This window comes from Tamandua tetradactyla, chromosome 17 (assembly GCF_023851605.1).
Source record: "Tamandua tetradactyla isolate mTamTet1 chromosome 17, mTamTet1.pri, whole genome shotgun sequence".
Lineage (NCBI taxonomy): Eukaryota > Metazoa > Chordata > Mammalia > Pilosa > Myrmecophagidae > Tamandua > Tamandua tetradactyla.
In genome coordinates, this window is record NC_135343.1 from 9,995,093 (window position 1) to 10,011,789 (window position 16,697).

At 40.2% G+C, this 16,697-nt stretch overlaps 1 protein-coding gene and 1 pseudogene across 4 annotated transcripts in view; both read right to left on the reverse strand.

Annotated features, from left to right (window-relative positions):
- Positions 1-16,697, reverse strand: part of DHX57 (DExH-box helicase 57) — a 176,037-nt gene that overhangs the window by 43,238 nt on the left and 116,102 nt on the right. The window lies entirely within an intron of this gene.
- LOC143660725 (MOB kinase activator 1A-like) lies at positions 4,267-6,839 on the reverse strand (annotated as a pseudogene).

The following is a 16,697-nucleotide window of genomic DNA, read 5'->3' on the forward strand; positions in this document are numbered from 1 at the left end:
GCGGCTTAGTGAGGTGTGGAATTTAGTTCGTCCTCCAGAGCAGCTAGTAAATAGCCAGGAACAGTACAGAACAACTGTTAGGTCTACATCAGTGACCAGACACACAGTGTACACCAATCCAGACAAGCTGGACTGGCTGAAATTAAAGGCACCACATCACTTTATGCTGGTGGGAAGCCGTGGGCAGACAAGCACCACAGGCTGGGCAGGACAGGAAAAATACAGTCTAGAGGCTTCACAGGAAAGTCTGACAACCTGCTGGGTCTCACCCTGAGGGAAAACTGATGCTGGCGACTCTTTCCTCCTGAGATGTGGGCCAGTCCAGTCCTGACTGGGGTGTATAGCTGAGAAGACCCTCCTCAAAAAAAAAAAAAAAAAAAAAAGCTCCATATAGACAGGGGAAGATAAAGAAAAATGAGATCTAAAAAAGTCTGATCAGTTACACAGAACCTATGCTAGAGGTATAAAATAAGTTGAACTGAATGTCAAAGAACAGATAGTACTATTATTCACAAATGCCAAGAGATGGAAACGGCCCAAATGTCCATCAATGGATGAGTGGCTAAACAAGCTGTGATATACACACATGATGGAATATTACACAGCTATAAGACAGAATAAAGTCATGAAGCATGTAACAACATGGATGGACCTTGAGGACATTATGTTGAAACAAAAAGACAAATACTGTATGGTCTCACTAATGTGATCTAACATTAATGAGAGAACTTGGAGAATTGAAGTTCAGAACACAGTTTATCAGGAGACAGAAACAGGATAGAGATTGGGCAACTGGTGCTAAAGGAATACAGACTGTGCAATAGGACTGATTGTAAAAATTCAGAAATGGATAGCACAATACTACCTAAATGTGGCACAAAAATTTAAGTACATTGAATGAAGCTGAATGTGAATGTGACTACGAAGCCAGATGGAAAGACAGAGGATAAAGTCTGAGATGGTATAATTTAGGAATGCCTAGAGTATACAATGATAACGATTATATGTACAAATTAAAAAGTATTTCTGCATGAGGAAGAGCTAAGGAATGTCAGTATTGCAGGGTGTTGAAAATAGATGGTATATGAGAAAAAGTACAATCAATGTAAGTAGGGTCTATAGTCAACAGTAACATTGTAATATGCTTCCACCAAATGTAACAAAGGTATTATGCCAAAACTAAATGTCAACAGGTCGGGGGATTGGGAAAGGGGTATAGATTCTTTGTGGAAGAAAAGGAAATGTCTTCAGATACAGTATGGTGGTGAAGGCATGTCTATACACTTAGGTTGGACTGTACAGTGTGTGAATAAAACTGTTTAAAGATGAACAGAGAAAAACAAGCTAGAGGAAATGTGAAAAAAATAAAAACCAAATAGCGTATGCTTGGGGTGACTACAGTCCGTTCTTTCTGTGTCTTCCTAATGGCCCACACTGTAATTACAGTCTAACTGGAACAAAATAACTTTTATGCAAACTATTTTATAAACAAAATGTTGCTCTATAAAAAGTCTATAACACACTTGTATAATCCATTTGGATTTACAGAATACTTGTTTAGAATAGAATCTGATAATGACAGAAAACTTGAATGAATTTCAATGCAGTTGTTTCAATAAATTACTGCTACATGTAATATCAAGACTACAACAGTCAAGTTTTTTATAATCTGAAATATAAAAATCTAAAGTAAAGCACAGGAAGACTGAAAAGGACTGCTACTTTCCTTCTTTGCCAGAATTCTCTAATAGTAACAATCCAACCCACTCACTGACCTGCATGTCAAGAAGAAATAATGTCTCTGTAGAAGGTGCTCAATGACTGGTGTCCAGGCTGACAGGAGACTGCCACCTTTCACAAAGCAGGGACAGCACCAGCACCAGGACTGGGGCTGCTCAGAAACAAATTTCTAGGAGTTACACTCTTTGGGCCTGGTTTGTGTATGCTTTACAAGGTGACGACATTATATTTCAGAAGCCCCACTTCCAGTACCTATAAAACCTCACTGCTCAGAGAGAAGGCCAACAAGAAACCTCAACAGTATCTGAAAAAATTAAAATCATCACCAGGATTGTTCTTACCTCTGCACCACTAGAAAAACTTTCCCTTTGTTGTTATCAAAGTTATGGTGAAGACATTTGTATTTCTCAAGTAAGAAGGTATATGAGCCAGGGCTCTACAAGCTTAGGATGAAATACTTCTGTTAGAGGACAGTCTTGTAAAATCAATTTAGTCACACTCTGAAGGAGGAATAAAAGATACGCTTAGCTGTCAATACAAAAATTGTGGTAAAAGGAAATTTTAATATTCAAACAAAAATCAGCACATCATTTTCCAAGATTAAAAAAAGAAAGACCTGAAAATTAAAGCACCACAGCATTAACTGCATAATTTAGTGAACACTCTCCACCCTGTGACTGTAAGTAGGTATGGGGAGCAGAGACCACAGACACTGAGAGGAGAGGGCTTCTGCTGAGGGGAGTAAGTGTTGCAGAACAAGGGGTGGGGCGGGGACAGCACAGAGAGATAAATGAAAAGTGAGAGCCCCAGAGGCACTGATTTCTTCCAACTCTTATTGGTTGTTGACTCTCTAGTCAACTCAGGAAGGCACCCACCTCTTCCATTCTTGCCCCTTCCTCCAAGCCTCCTCTTTCCCTCCATCCCTGGCTTTGAATGGAAACAAATAATACTAACATTAGCATTTAAGTGCATTGTTGGTTAAGAATATATGGTAATAATGTATTTATTTGAAAAAAAAAAACACAAATGACCAACTTTTAATTTATAGCAAGTTGCCTTTATTACTATTCTAGTATGTGGCCATTTTTGTTTCATTATGGGGCTAGTCATGAGAGGAGGATTCCTATCACCAAAAATAAATGGGGAAAAAAGTGAGATTCCCCCTTTTGTTAATACTTAAAATATTAGAAATGAGGATGAAAGTACCACCCTAGCTGAGAAACATAAGTTCATTCCTTGCAGCCTTAAAAAAAAGTGATCAGCATAAACATAAAGAGAGGTTGAAGGGGACCTTTGTATAAACTTAAGTCACCGTATATGGAAAATTTCTCATAGGACTTTTCTCCTTTATCATAAGTGATCATCCCATTCTAATTCCTCAAACAATGATGTATGGTTTCAGCCTAAATTAAATGAAAAGTTTTATTTCCTTTAAAATTCTGTAAATAATTAAGAATTTATTGAAACTGAGTTATTAAAAATGGAATTTCTAAACAATTATTTCCTTTATAGTCTAGTGAATAATAAATTTAAAAAACCCATCAAGATGATAGTAAGTACTCTGCCAAAACAGAAAGCTGATGAAACTGAAGTTTTGCCATTTTGGCAACTCTTCCAGTATACTTACTGTGCCTCAATACATTCTTTTTTTTTGTCCAGTACATTTATAACAGCCAGCTAGAGTTTACCAAGTCCTAAAAACCAAATTATAAATAGATGCTTTCTTCATTAAAGGGAAATATGTTTTATCCCAAAATATATAAAAGAAATTCAAGTTTTGATACAAAAACAATTAAAATAAGATTAAAAACCCAAAGGGACTCAATCCATTTGTTTAATATTAATTAACAGAACAAATTTTTTTTTTACTTATTCCTCCCATTTTTGTCTTCTTTAAACACACACGTATTAAAGAATAGGAAGCGCATACCCAACCTTTAGCTGTGTTATAAAATGTGCACACTTTCATGGTTTTTATTGCAGTTTTCCTTAAGTTATCCTTATTGGGATAAAGTGCGCATTTCTACATTACTCTTAACTAAGTCTCAAGTCACAATAAAAACATATAAAAGTTTTTTTAAGGAAACTCAAAACAAAATAATTCAAGTACTCTGAATACTTTCTTCCATTTCTCTAACCAGAGTTCAAGGCCTCTGAAAATCAACATGAATCAAAATAGTGGCTTTGAGACCTAAGTCTGTCATAATTGTTTGGAAGTTTTCTTTTTCTTAGATCAAAACTACACGTTAAAATTAATTTGAATGAAGCATTTAAGAATAAAAATCAACAGGATCATCCTTAGAAGCCTTAAAAAAATTATTCTTGATACACACATAGGCTCCTAACAATTTAGACAGGTAAAAAGTAATAAATCCCAAATAAAGATTAAAAAATAAAAATCACTTTCGATATAACTTTGATTGATCCCATATGCTATATGAGGATTTAAACTGCAATAATGGGTTTAAATCCTCATCTAGCAATAAAATGCAATAAAAATATACACACAAATATATATTCTTATCTATAAAAACTAGCATACAAAGTTGAAACTAAAAGGTTATCCAAAGTGATACAAAGTGTTCTAAATGTTAAGGAAACTTAAAAATGCCTTTTCTATTTGTAAAACAAGTGGAATAAAAGTGATTTAACCGTGTTAGAAATTTGTTTTGGAAGCTTGTTAATAAATTACAGGTGAAAATTCTTAAGATCCATTAAACTGTCATGAAACAGACTCGATCATTTTCTTCAGCAAAAGGATAATAGGTACACTAATAAATTCTAGGTCAGTGACTACATATTACAACCAAGAGAGCCTCTGGGACAGTTGCAGGCATGGTCACACAGGGGTTCAGACTGGGCTACGCCCTGAAGGTCATAGGTTGGGTGTGCGCTTCCTATTCTTTAATACATGTGTGTTTAAAGAAGACAAAAATGGGAGGAATAAGTAAAAAAAAAGCTATGAGACCAACCTACCTCTGGGACAATTTTATCTGTAGACATAGACAATGGGTGCCTGTTGTCTTTACACTCGCATTACTAGTCTATAATAGCAAAAAGACAGCTCTAGCAGTAGTCAAAGCATGAGGGAATGAAGTTTCAGAAGAAACATTTATTTGTTTTTTGATCCAAGCTTCTCAATTAATTCCTGAAGAGGTGCCAACTCACACCTATCAATCAGTTCAACTCCTGAACAGAGAAAATAAATGCTTAAAGGGGTACTGAGGTGGTCTCCTCTTGCAGCTGCCTCACAGAATCAACATGCTGGGGATAAATATGAGCATGAACCCTGAACAGACGCTTTAGAATAGTCTTTGCCACAGACATAAAGCTTTTGGGAAATGGGACACCAATCTAGAAGGAAAAAGAATTTCATCATCACGCTGATCCTGAACCCAAGTCATCCAATAGTCAATGTATTTTGGAGCAGAACATCTGATAGGCTTTTTTTTTTAATTAATTAAAAAAAATTTTTAAGTACCAAAAACATCAAACAAACGCAAACATTCGTAACTTTTGATCATTCCACTCTACATATATAATCAGTAATTCACAATATCATCACATAGTTGCATATTCATCATCACGTTCATTTCTTGGAACATTTGCATCTATTCAGAAAAAGAAATAAAAAGAAAACAGAAAAAAATTCATACATACCATTACCCCCCACCCCTCCCCTAACAATCACCAGCATTTCACTCTAAATTTATTTTAACATTCGTTCCCCCTATTATTCATCTTTACTCCACATGTTTTACTCATCTGTTGATAAGGTAGATAAAAGGAGCATCAGACACAAGGTTTTCACAATCACACAGTCATACTATGAAAGCTCTATCACTATATACAATCATTTTCAAGCAACACGGCTACTGGAACACAGTTCCACATTTTCAGGCAGTTCCCTCCAGCCTCTCCACTACATCTTGACTAACAAGTTGATATCTATTTAATGCGTAAGAATAACCTCCAGGATAACCTCTCGACTCTGTTTGGAATCTCTCAGCCATTGACACTTTGTCTCATTTCACTCTTCCCCCTTTTGGTACAGAAAGTTTTCTCAATCCCTTGATGCTGAATCTCAGTTCATTCTAGGATTTCTGTCCCACGTTGCTAGGAAGGTCCACACCCCTGAGAGTCATGTCCCACGCAGACAGGGGGAGGGTGATGAGTTTGCTTGTTGTGATGGCTGGAGAGAGAGGCCACATCTGAGTACAAAAGAGGTTCTCTTGGGGGTGACTCTTAGGCCTAATTTTAAGTAGGCTTGACCTATCCTTTGTGGGGTTAAGTTTCATATGAACGACCCCCAAAACTGGGGGCTCAGCCTATAGCTTTCATTGCCTACACTGCTTGTGAGAATATCAAGAATTCAACTTGGGGAAGCTCAATTTTCCCCTGTTCTCATCATTCCCCAAAGGGGACTTTGTAAATACTTTTTTATTCACTGTTCAAATCACCTTGGGATTTATCAGGGCATCACTCTGGACAAACCAACAAAATCTCATGTCCTACTCAAGGGTTCCAAGTACTTATGGTGTTCAATTAAGCTGTACATAAGTTATATTAGGAAATGCACTAGTCAAAATATAAGTTTTGTACCAAATAAACATTTTTTGCTTTAGTTTCACACATAAGTTGAAATTTTAAAATATTAATTACCATCTACTTCAACACCCTGCAGTATTGACATTCCTTAGTTCTTCCTCGTGCAAAAACATTTTTTAAATCTGTACATTTAGTCACTATCATTATATACTCTAGGCATTCCTAAATTATACCATCTCAGTCTTTATCTGATTGGCTTTTAATATTAATACCATCTGCCCGATGATACCCATATTGTGGACCTGCAGACATGACTGGACAGCTTGCTTCAGTGCAGAATTCTGTAACAGTTCCATATAACATGTTGATCTAGTGTTATCAGCGATCCATTCATTAAGATCCTCTCTCTCTGGCAATATAACAGCTTGTCTCAGATTTCCCTTCCTAGAGTGCTCCTGCATGTTTTAAGAGTTCATACTGATGAGACCCTTCAGGGGTGTTCTTTGGTTTGACTGTTTTAGAAGAGCCGCTGCTGAAGAGGACGCTCATCTTTGGTCCTCAGGCGAAGGGCAGCGGCCCACAGGCCCGCACCACGGCCGGGATTCAGGGCCTCGGCCAGAATGAACAGGCAACGGGCTGTGGTCAGCCCCAGCCCAGGCTGCCGCTGCCGCTGCCCAGAGCCAGGGCCAAGCGGGGTGGAGCCGGTGCGAGCCAGTGAAAGACACCAGGTCCAGCTACCCAGATCCTGATTTTATTTTTTCAGTTTTTAAAACTGAGATAGGGAATATTTATTAAGTTTTATAAAAGGTAAAGGAGAGCGTCGAGATCATCTAGTTCAAGTCTCTTTTTACAGGGAAATGGAGGCACAGAGAAGCTAAGTAACAGCCCATCATCCTACAGAAGCGAATGGCTAAGCCAAGTCTCCCGACCTCAAATCCTCCATCCTCCTTCCTTAGAAAGGAGGCTTTTCTGGATGTCGGTAACCTCTGTACATGAAATCAGAAAAGCATGGTGTAATAGATTGAATTTATCCCCTCCAAAGATAGGTTCAAGTCCCAACGCCCAGTCTTGTGTATGTGACCCATTTGGAAAAAGTATCTTTGAAGATGTGATTAGTTAAGATGAAGCTAAACTTGATTAGGGTGGGCCTTTATAAAGAGAGGAAATGTGAACACAGACAAAGAGAGAAGACAGTCACAGGATAGAAGCAGAGATTAAGAGGATTGCTGGCAGGCCATTGCCAAAAGCAAAAAAGGCATGGAACGGATTCTTTCATACAGATTTCAGAGGGACCCGTTCCTGCCAACACCGTGATTCAGACTTCTAACCTTGAGAACTATGAGACAATAAATTTCTGTTATTTTAAGCCATCCAGTTATGATATTTTATTATGGCAGCCCTAGGAAACTAAAACACATGGTTTACATCCAATCCTAACTCTTAAAAGAAAACTCTGACATTTCAAAATAGAAACCAAGGGAACTGTCCTGTATCATAAATTAATAGAATAAGAAAATGGAAATTATTAGCTGGTATAATGTACAGAAAAAAAAATGAACATTGCAGTCAGGAACATTTTAATTAGAACCACTGTATTCTATACTATACCGTAGACCTGTATTATCTATTATACGGATAAGGTGACTGAAGCATAGAGAGGATAAAGAACTTGTCCAAGATCATACAGTTGGGTTTATGGGGGTCTTGCGACTTGAACCCAGGTCTGTAAGATACCTGTCTTTTTACTCTTAACTTTTGTATTAGTTAGGGTTCTCTAGAGAAACAGAATCAACAGGGAACACTTGCAAATATAAAATTTATGAAAGTGTCTCACGTGACCGTAGGAATGCAGAGTCCAAAATCCACAGGGCAGGCTGTGAAGCCGATGACTCCAATGGATGGCCTGGATGAACTCCACAGGAGAGGCTCACCAGCCAAAGCAGGAATGCAACCTGTCTCCTCTGAGTCCTCCTTAAAAGGCTTCCCATGATTGGATTTAGCATCACTAATTGCAGAAGACACTCCCCTTTGGCTGATTACAAATGGAATCAGCTGTGGATGTAGCTGACGTGATCATGACCTAATCCTATGAAATGTCCTCATTGCAACAGACAGGCCAGCGCTTGCCCAATCAGATGAACAGGTACCACAACTTGGCCAAGTTGACACCTGTCCCTAACCATGACAGTCCACCCCTTGTCAACTTGGCATATATATATATATATATATATATCACCTTAGACGATACTTAATTTCCAAATGAAAACAAATAAGCACACATTTTTTCTTTTACCTGACAATACTCAACTGTCCTGCATATAACTGGAAACACATTAAATCTCTCCAGAATAGCGTGCAAATCCTTGGGCAACATTCATTCTTAAACTTGATGTCTTACAACTTAAATAGTATAACACAAACAAAACAGCATTACAGTCCTCGTTTCTGTAACTGATCACGTGGCCGAAGTTCATATTTATCACTACCTTCTTCCACTACCCATTCCATGTTCCCTTTCCCCTCAGCAAGCACTTCAGCTGGCCGTGGTTCTTTGCCTGGTGGGGTGACCCAAACCTTCATTCCTGAAGTCTCAGAGCCATTAGTGGTCCTGCCTGGATTGTGTTGTTGCAGTTTTCCATTGATTTTAATCACAGGGCATGGTAGTACTAATAGACGCCCCAGGGGATCTCCTGTATTCCAAGAAAACTCTTCTTTACCTCCATTATGTAGTTGCAGTCCTACTTCCTTCTGATAGTCAGGGTCAATTACCCCAGACAATAATGTAATCCCCTTCTTGGTGTGTTGATCCAGAGGCATAAGTAGCCCAAAGTGGCCAGGTGGCAATCTTAACTTCCAGTTCAGTGGTATCACTGTTGTTTCTCCTGGAGAAAGCACACCCTGTTTTGGAACTAAAACCTGTAGACCAGCAGAACTCAGGGTAGCAGGGACAGGAAGCAAAAATTTTCCTAGTGGATCACTAGGAGTAATAGTGAGTGGCACCACACCCATTTCCACCCCTTGGTTCCTGGACCCATGGATCCTGGCTATGGGAGAAACAGCACCATACAGCGGACGCTGATTCAGAGCATACACAGCTTCCTGGAGAACATTACCCCAGCCTTTCAAGTTTTTGCCACCTAGTTGGCACCGTAATTGAGTTTTCAAAAGGCCATTCCACTGTTCTATCAATCCAGCTGCTTCTGGATGATGGGGAACATGGTAAGACCAGAGAATTCCATAAGCATGTGCCCATTCCCGCACTTCATTTGCTGTGAAGTGTGTTCCTTGATCCGAAGCAATGCTATGTGGAATACCATGACGATGGATAAGGCATTCTGTAAGCCCACGGATAGTAGTTTTGGCAGAAGCATTGCGAGCAGGGAAAGCAAACCCATATCCAGAGTATGTGTCTATTCCAGTTAGAACAAATCACTGCCCCTTCCATGAAGGGAGTGGTCCAATGTAATCAACCTGCCACCATGTAGCTGGCTGGTCACCTCGGGGAATGGTGCCATATCGGGGGCTGAGTGTGGGTCTCTGCTGCTGGCAGATTGGGCACTCAGCAGTGGCTGTAGCCAGGTCAGCCTTGGTGAGTGGAAGTCCATGTTGCTGAGCCCATGCATAACCTCCATCCCTACCACCATGACCACTTTGTTCATGAGCCCATTGGGCAATAACAGGAGTTGCTGAGGAAAGAGGCTGACTGGTATCCATAGAACGGGTCATCTTATCCACTTGATTATTAAAATCTTCCTCTGCTGAAGTCACCCTCTGGTGTGCATTCACATGGGACACAAATATCTTCAGGTTTTTAGCCCACTCAGAAAGGTCTATCCACATACTTCTTCCCCAGACCTCTTTGTCACCAATTTTCCAATTATGGTCTTTCCAAGTCCCTGACCATCCAGCCAAACCATTAGCAACAGCCCATGAGTTAGTATACAAACGCACCTCTGGCCAGTTTTCCTTCCAAGCAAAATGAACAACCAGGTGCACTGCTCGAAGTTCTGCCCCCTGGGAGGATTCCCCCTCACCACTGTCCTTCAAGGACACCCCAGAAAGGGGTTGTAATGCTGCAGCTGTCCACTTTCGGGTGGTACCTGCATATCGTGCTGAACCATCTGTAAACCAGGCCCGAGTTTTCTCTTTCTCAGTCAATTCACTGTAAAGAACACCCCAAGAGGCCATAGCTCTGGTCTGGGAAAGAGAAGGTAATGTGGCAGCAGGAGTGGAAACCATGGGCATTTGTGCCACTTCTTCATGTAACTTACTTGTGCCTTCAGGACCTGCTCTGGCTCTATCTCGTATATACCATTTCCACTTTACAATAGAGTGCTGCTGTGCACGCCCAACTTTATGGCTTGGTGGGTCAGACAACACCCAACTCATGATAGGCAACTCAGGTCTCATGGTAACTTGGTGGCCCATGGTTAAGCGTTCAGTCTCTACTAAGGCCCAATAGCAGGCCAAAAGCTGTTTCTCAAAAGGAGAGTAGTTATCTGCAGCAGATGGCAAGGCTTTGCTCCAAAATCCTAAGGGTCTGCGTTGTGATTCTCCTATAGGGGCCTGCCAAAGGCTCCAGACAGCATCTCTATTTGCCACTGACACTTCCAGCACCATTGGATCTGCTGGATCATATGGCCCAAGTGGCAGAGCAGCTTGCACAGCAGCATGGACCTGTCGCAGAGCCTCCTCTTGTTCAGGTCCCCACTCAAAATTAGCAGCTTTTCTGGTCACTCGATAAATGGGCCGGAGTAGCACACCCAAATGAGGAATATGTTGTCGCCAAAATCCAAAAAGACCAACTAGGCGTTGTGCCTCTTTTTTGGATGTGGGAGGGGCCAGATGCAGCAATTTATCCTTCACCTTAGAAGGGATATCTCGACATGCCCCACACCACTGGACACCTAAAAATTTTACTGAGGTGGAAGGCCCCTGTATTTTTGTTGGATTTATCTCCCATCCTCTGACACGCAAATGCCTTACCAGTAAATCTAGAGTAGTTGCTACTTCTTGCTCACTAGGTCCAATCAACATGATATCATCAATATAATGGACCAGTGTGATGTCTTGTGGGAGGGAGAAACGATCAAGGTCTCTGCGAACAAGATTATGACATAGGGCTGGAGAGTTGATATACCCCTGAGGTAGGACAGTGAAAGTATATTGCTGACCTTGCCAGCTGAAAGCAAACTGTTTCTGGTGGTCCTTACTAATAGCTATTGAGAAAAAAGCATCTGCCAGATCAATAGCTGCATACCAGGTACCAGGGGATGTATTGATTTGCTCAAGCAATGATACTACATCTGGAACAGCAGCTGCAATTGGAGTTACCACCTGGTTGAGTTTACGATAATCCGCTGTCATTCTCCAAGACCCATCTGTTTTCTGCACAGGCCAAATAGGAGAGTTGAATGGGGATGTGGTGGGAATCACCACCCCTGCATCTTTCAAGTCCTTAAGAGTGGCAGTAATCTCTGCAATCACTCCAGGAATACGGTATTGCTTTTGATTTACTATTTTGCTTGGTAGGGGCAGTTCTAGTGGCTTCCACTTGGCCTTTCCCACCATAATAGCCCTCACTGCATGAGTTAGAGAACCAACGTGGGGATTCTGCCAGTTGCTCAGTATGTCTATGCCAATTATACATTCCGGAACTGGGGAAATAACTACAGGATGGGTCCGGGGGCCCACTGGACCCACTGTGAGATGGACCTGAGCTAAAATTCCATTGATCACCTGGCCTCCATAAGCCCCCACTCTGACTGGTGGTCCAGAGTGACGTTTTGGGTCCCCTGGAATTAATGTCACTTCTGAACCAGTGTCTAATAATCTCCGAAATATCTGATCATTTCCTTTTCCCCAATGCACAGTTACCCTGGTAAAAGGCCGTCGGTCTCCTTGGGGAAGACTTAGAGGAAGGTTAACAGTATAAATTTGTGGCAGTGTGACAGGTTTCTCCCCCATAGGGACCTGGCCTCCCTTTCATTCAAGGGGCTCAGGGTCTGTAAACTGTTTCAAGTCTGGAAATTGGTTAAGGGGCCGTGACTCTGTGTTTTTGTAATTCAGGTTAGACTTCTGTTCCCTTGACCTAGAACTCTTTTGTTTATACAGCTCCAACAAGAATTTAGTAGACTGCCCTTCTATTGTATTTCTAGGCACCCCATGATTTACTAGCCAATGCCACAAATCTCTGCGTGTCATATAATTTTGATGCCTCCTTTGAGTTTGTTGTCTATTATAATACCCACGTCTACCCTGTCTTTGGTGATTAAGTGCTGCCACCTGGCTTCTACCAACTCGGGATCCTGTCATCCCCATTGTGTTTAAGGATTCCAGCTCAGTGACAGCAGTTCCTACAGTAATATCTGACCTACAGAGAAGTGCAACCACAGAGCTCTTGAGGGATGATGGTGCTAGTCTCACAAATTTATTTCTCACTGTTCTGGTAAAAGGTGCATCCTCTGGACATTCCTGGGGTGTAAGAGCAGGCTTTGCATGATAAATCCACTCTAACATCCCAATCTCTCTAAGCCTCTGGATCCCCTCATCTACATTATACCAGGGCAGTTCTGGCATTTCAACCTCAGGTAATGTTGGCCACCTTTTGATCCATGTTTCAACCAACCACCCAAACAAGCTGTTAACACCTTTTCTAACTGCTCTAGCTATAACATTGAATGCAGAATCTCTGCTTAGTGGGCCCATATCAATAAATTCAGCCTGATCCAGCCTTATATTCCTCCCACCATTATCCCACACTCTTAAAATCCATTGCCACACATATTCCCCTGATTTCTGTCTATATAAATTGGAAAACTCACACAGTTCTTTTGGAGTATAACGTACCTCCTCATGTGTGATACCTTGTACCTCACCTTTAGGGGCCTGTTGGGACTTTAGTCTAGTTATAGGTCTAGAAGAAATGAGGGGTGGTGGGGGTGGGTCATGAAAAGAATTAGAAATATCTTCCAAGCCATTTGCTTCAGGGCTTTCATTTGCAGTTTCATGTGGTGAAACAGGATTAATAACTCTAGGGCTAATCCCTTCAGGAGGAGGTTGGGTGGCCAATTCCTCAAGGTAGGCTGGAGGTGGGGCAGCTATGTCCTCAGGGCAGACTATTACAGGGTTATCTAAAGAAGGCTCAGCATGGTCTAGGGTTTCAACCTCACCCCCAACATCATTATCAATCCATATGTCACCATCCCATTTTTCAGGGTCCCACTCCTTTCCAATCAATGCCCTCACTTTAACGGCAGACACCGTGCAAGACTGAGATTTCAGTTTACGTTGTAAAGTTGCTACTCTAACAATAAGATTCTGAGTCTGATTTTCAGAGATCTCAAGTCTACGGCTACAGGAAATAAAATTTTCCTTCAGGATACTCATAGAAACCTCTACATCTTTCAGACGGCACTTAAGCTTCTTGTTTGAAGCCTTAAGCCCATCCCTTTCACCCTTTAATGTAGACAGTGTATCTAACAACAACCAACCAACATCTCTATAACTCTTATTTCTACAAAACTCTGTAAAGGTGTCAAAAGCATTATCCCCCAGAGTCTGGCTTCGTACAAGCGAAGCATTAGGAGAATCGAATGATGATATTTTGACTATCTCCTTTGCCAACTCAGTCCATGGATTGGGAGTGTCATTCTGATTACGGGAATCAGAGTCCTTAGTGTCTCTGAGCCCAGTCAGAGTAGAAAACCATTCATAAAAACCCATTTTTAAGATCTGTTCCTTAAGAACCATTCCTGGTACCAAAATGTATTAGTTAGGGTTCTCTAGAGAAACAGAATCAACAGGGAACACTTGCAAATATAAAATTTATGAAAGTGTCTCATGTGACTTTAGGAATGCAGAGTCCAAAATTCACAGGGCAGGCTGCCAAGCCGATGACTCCAATGGATGGCCTGGATGAACTCCACAGGAGAGGCTCACCAGCCAAAGCAGGAATGCAACCTGTCTCCTCTGAGTCCTCCTTAAAAGGCTTCCCATGATTGGATTTAGCATCACTAATTGCAGAAGACACTCCCCTTTGGCTGATTACAAATGGAATCAGCTGTGGATGTAGCTGACGTGATCATGACCTAATCCTATGAAATGTCCTCATTGCAACAGACAGGCCAGCGCTTGCCCAATCAGATGAACAGGTACCACAACTTGGCCAAGCTGACACCTGTCCCTAACCATGACAGGGGGTGAAGGGGGCTTTTATTCCTTGAAAGGTAGGCACCCTTTTTTTCTGGAAGGGCTAAGAGGAGTTGGGGTGGGGTGTCCAGGGAAAAGAGAATAGGAAGGGCAGCTGAGACCTATCTCTATTCTAGGTCTTATGGAAAAAGTCATCTTGAGATTCCTGTGAGTTCAGCCAAGTTTACAAGTATAGAAGACCATACAGAAGTGTGGTTAGATGTAGAATAGCATAGGAGGAGAGAACACCCAACAACACACATACAAATGCTCAGCACAGGGTGGGCCTTCAAAAGATGTTATTTTAAAAGCTCAAGAATGAAACTAAAACTATTTGGGTGAAATTTTTTTAAAATCATTTTTCTGAACGTTTGCATCGCTCCAGAAAAGAAAGAAAAAAGAAAAAACTCATACATACCAAACTCCTAACCCCTCCCTCTCACTGACCATGAGTATTCTCATCTACCCAATTTACTTAAACCTTTACCCTTCTATTATTTATTTTTTATTCATATATTTTTACTCATCTATCTATACCCTAGATAAAAGGAGCATCGGACACAAGGTTTTCACAATCACACAGTCATATTGTAAAAGATATCATTATACAATCATTTTCAAGAATCAAGGCTACTGGAACACAGCTCTACAGTTTCAGGTACTTCCCTCCAGCCACTCCAATACACCATAAACTAAAACGGGATATATATATAATGCATAAGAATAACACCAGGATAACCTCTTGACTCTGTCTGAAATTATTGGGTGAAATTTTGATAAGAAAGATATTAACATAGTCTCAAATATCTCTCCACAAATGACATAAACTATAAAGGGAATAAAAAGTAACTACACAGGGGAGAAATGTAGCAGATACCACCCTAACCAAGTGATCAAAGTTTACACTGCCAATAATGGGACAAATGAACATCATATGCCACCTGATATGATGCACTGAGGACTGAACATTGTTCCTAAATTATTTCAGACAAAATCATAACTGACGTTCAGTCCCAGGGAAAACATCTGACAAACCAAAATGAAGACACATGCTACAAAATAAATGGACCAAACTCTTAAGAAATGTCCAGGTCATAAAAGAAAAACAAAGGCTGAGGAAGTTTTCTGGATTAAAGGGGACTAAAGGCACAAGATGAGTGAATACAATATGTGATCCTAGACCAGGAAAACAGGGCAATAAAGGATATTATTGATATAATTGACAAAATTTGAATATGGACTGTTAATATGGATTAAATAATAGTTCTGTAAATAGTAACCAAAAGAGAGCCAGAGTGGCTTTACTGTGTTAGCCAAAATAGTCTGTAAGTAAAAAATGGAATAAGAGACAAAGGAAGACTTACTGATAACACATTCAATTCATTAAGAATATATAAAAAATTATAAGCATATATGTACTTAACAGAACACCAAAACCTGAAGCAAAAATTGACAGAATTGAAGGAAGAAATAAATAATTCTATAAGAACAGTTGGGAGACTTCTATACATCACTTGCAATAATGGATAGGACAGAACATCTAGACATAAGATCAGTAAGGAAACAGAGGACTTGAACAACATTATAAAGCAATTACACCTCACAGCCACATATAGTACACTGACCCCACAACTGCAGAGTACACATGCTTCTCAAATGCACATGGGTCATTCTTCAGGAGAGACCATATTTTAGGCCACAAATGAAATCTTAATAAATTTTAAGACTAAAATCATATAAAATATTTTCTTTGACCACAATGGAATAAAACTAGAAATCAATAACAGAGGAATATGGAGAAGTTTACAAATCTGTGGAAATTAAACACACTCTTAACCAATGGGTCAAAAAAGAAATTACAAGGGAAATTAGAAATTGTTTAGAGATGATGAAAACGAAAACACAATACACCAAAACTTATGGGATGCAGCAAAGGCAGTGTCAGAGAGAAATTTATAGTTATAAACACCTACATTAAATGTGTGGTACATTTGTTGTAATTCATGAAAGAACTTTCTTGTACTTGTGCTATTAACTATATTCCATCATTTACAATAGGCTCACTGTGTTGTAAGTCCTAGCTTTCATCTTTTAATTTTGATTCTAATAACATGTACATCACCTAAATTTTCTTCTTTTAACCACATTCACATATATAATGCAGTGCTGTTAATTATACTCACAGTTACATGCCACTGCTATCTCTGAATAATATTCCA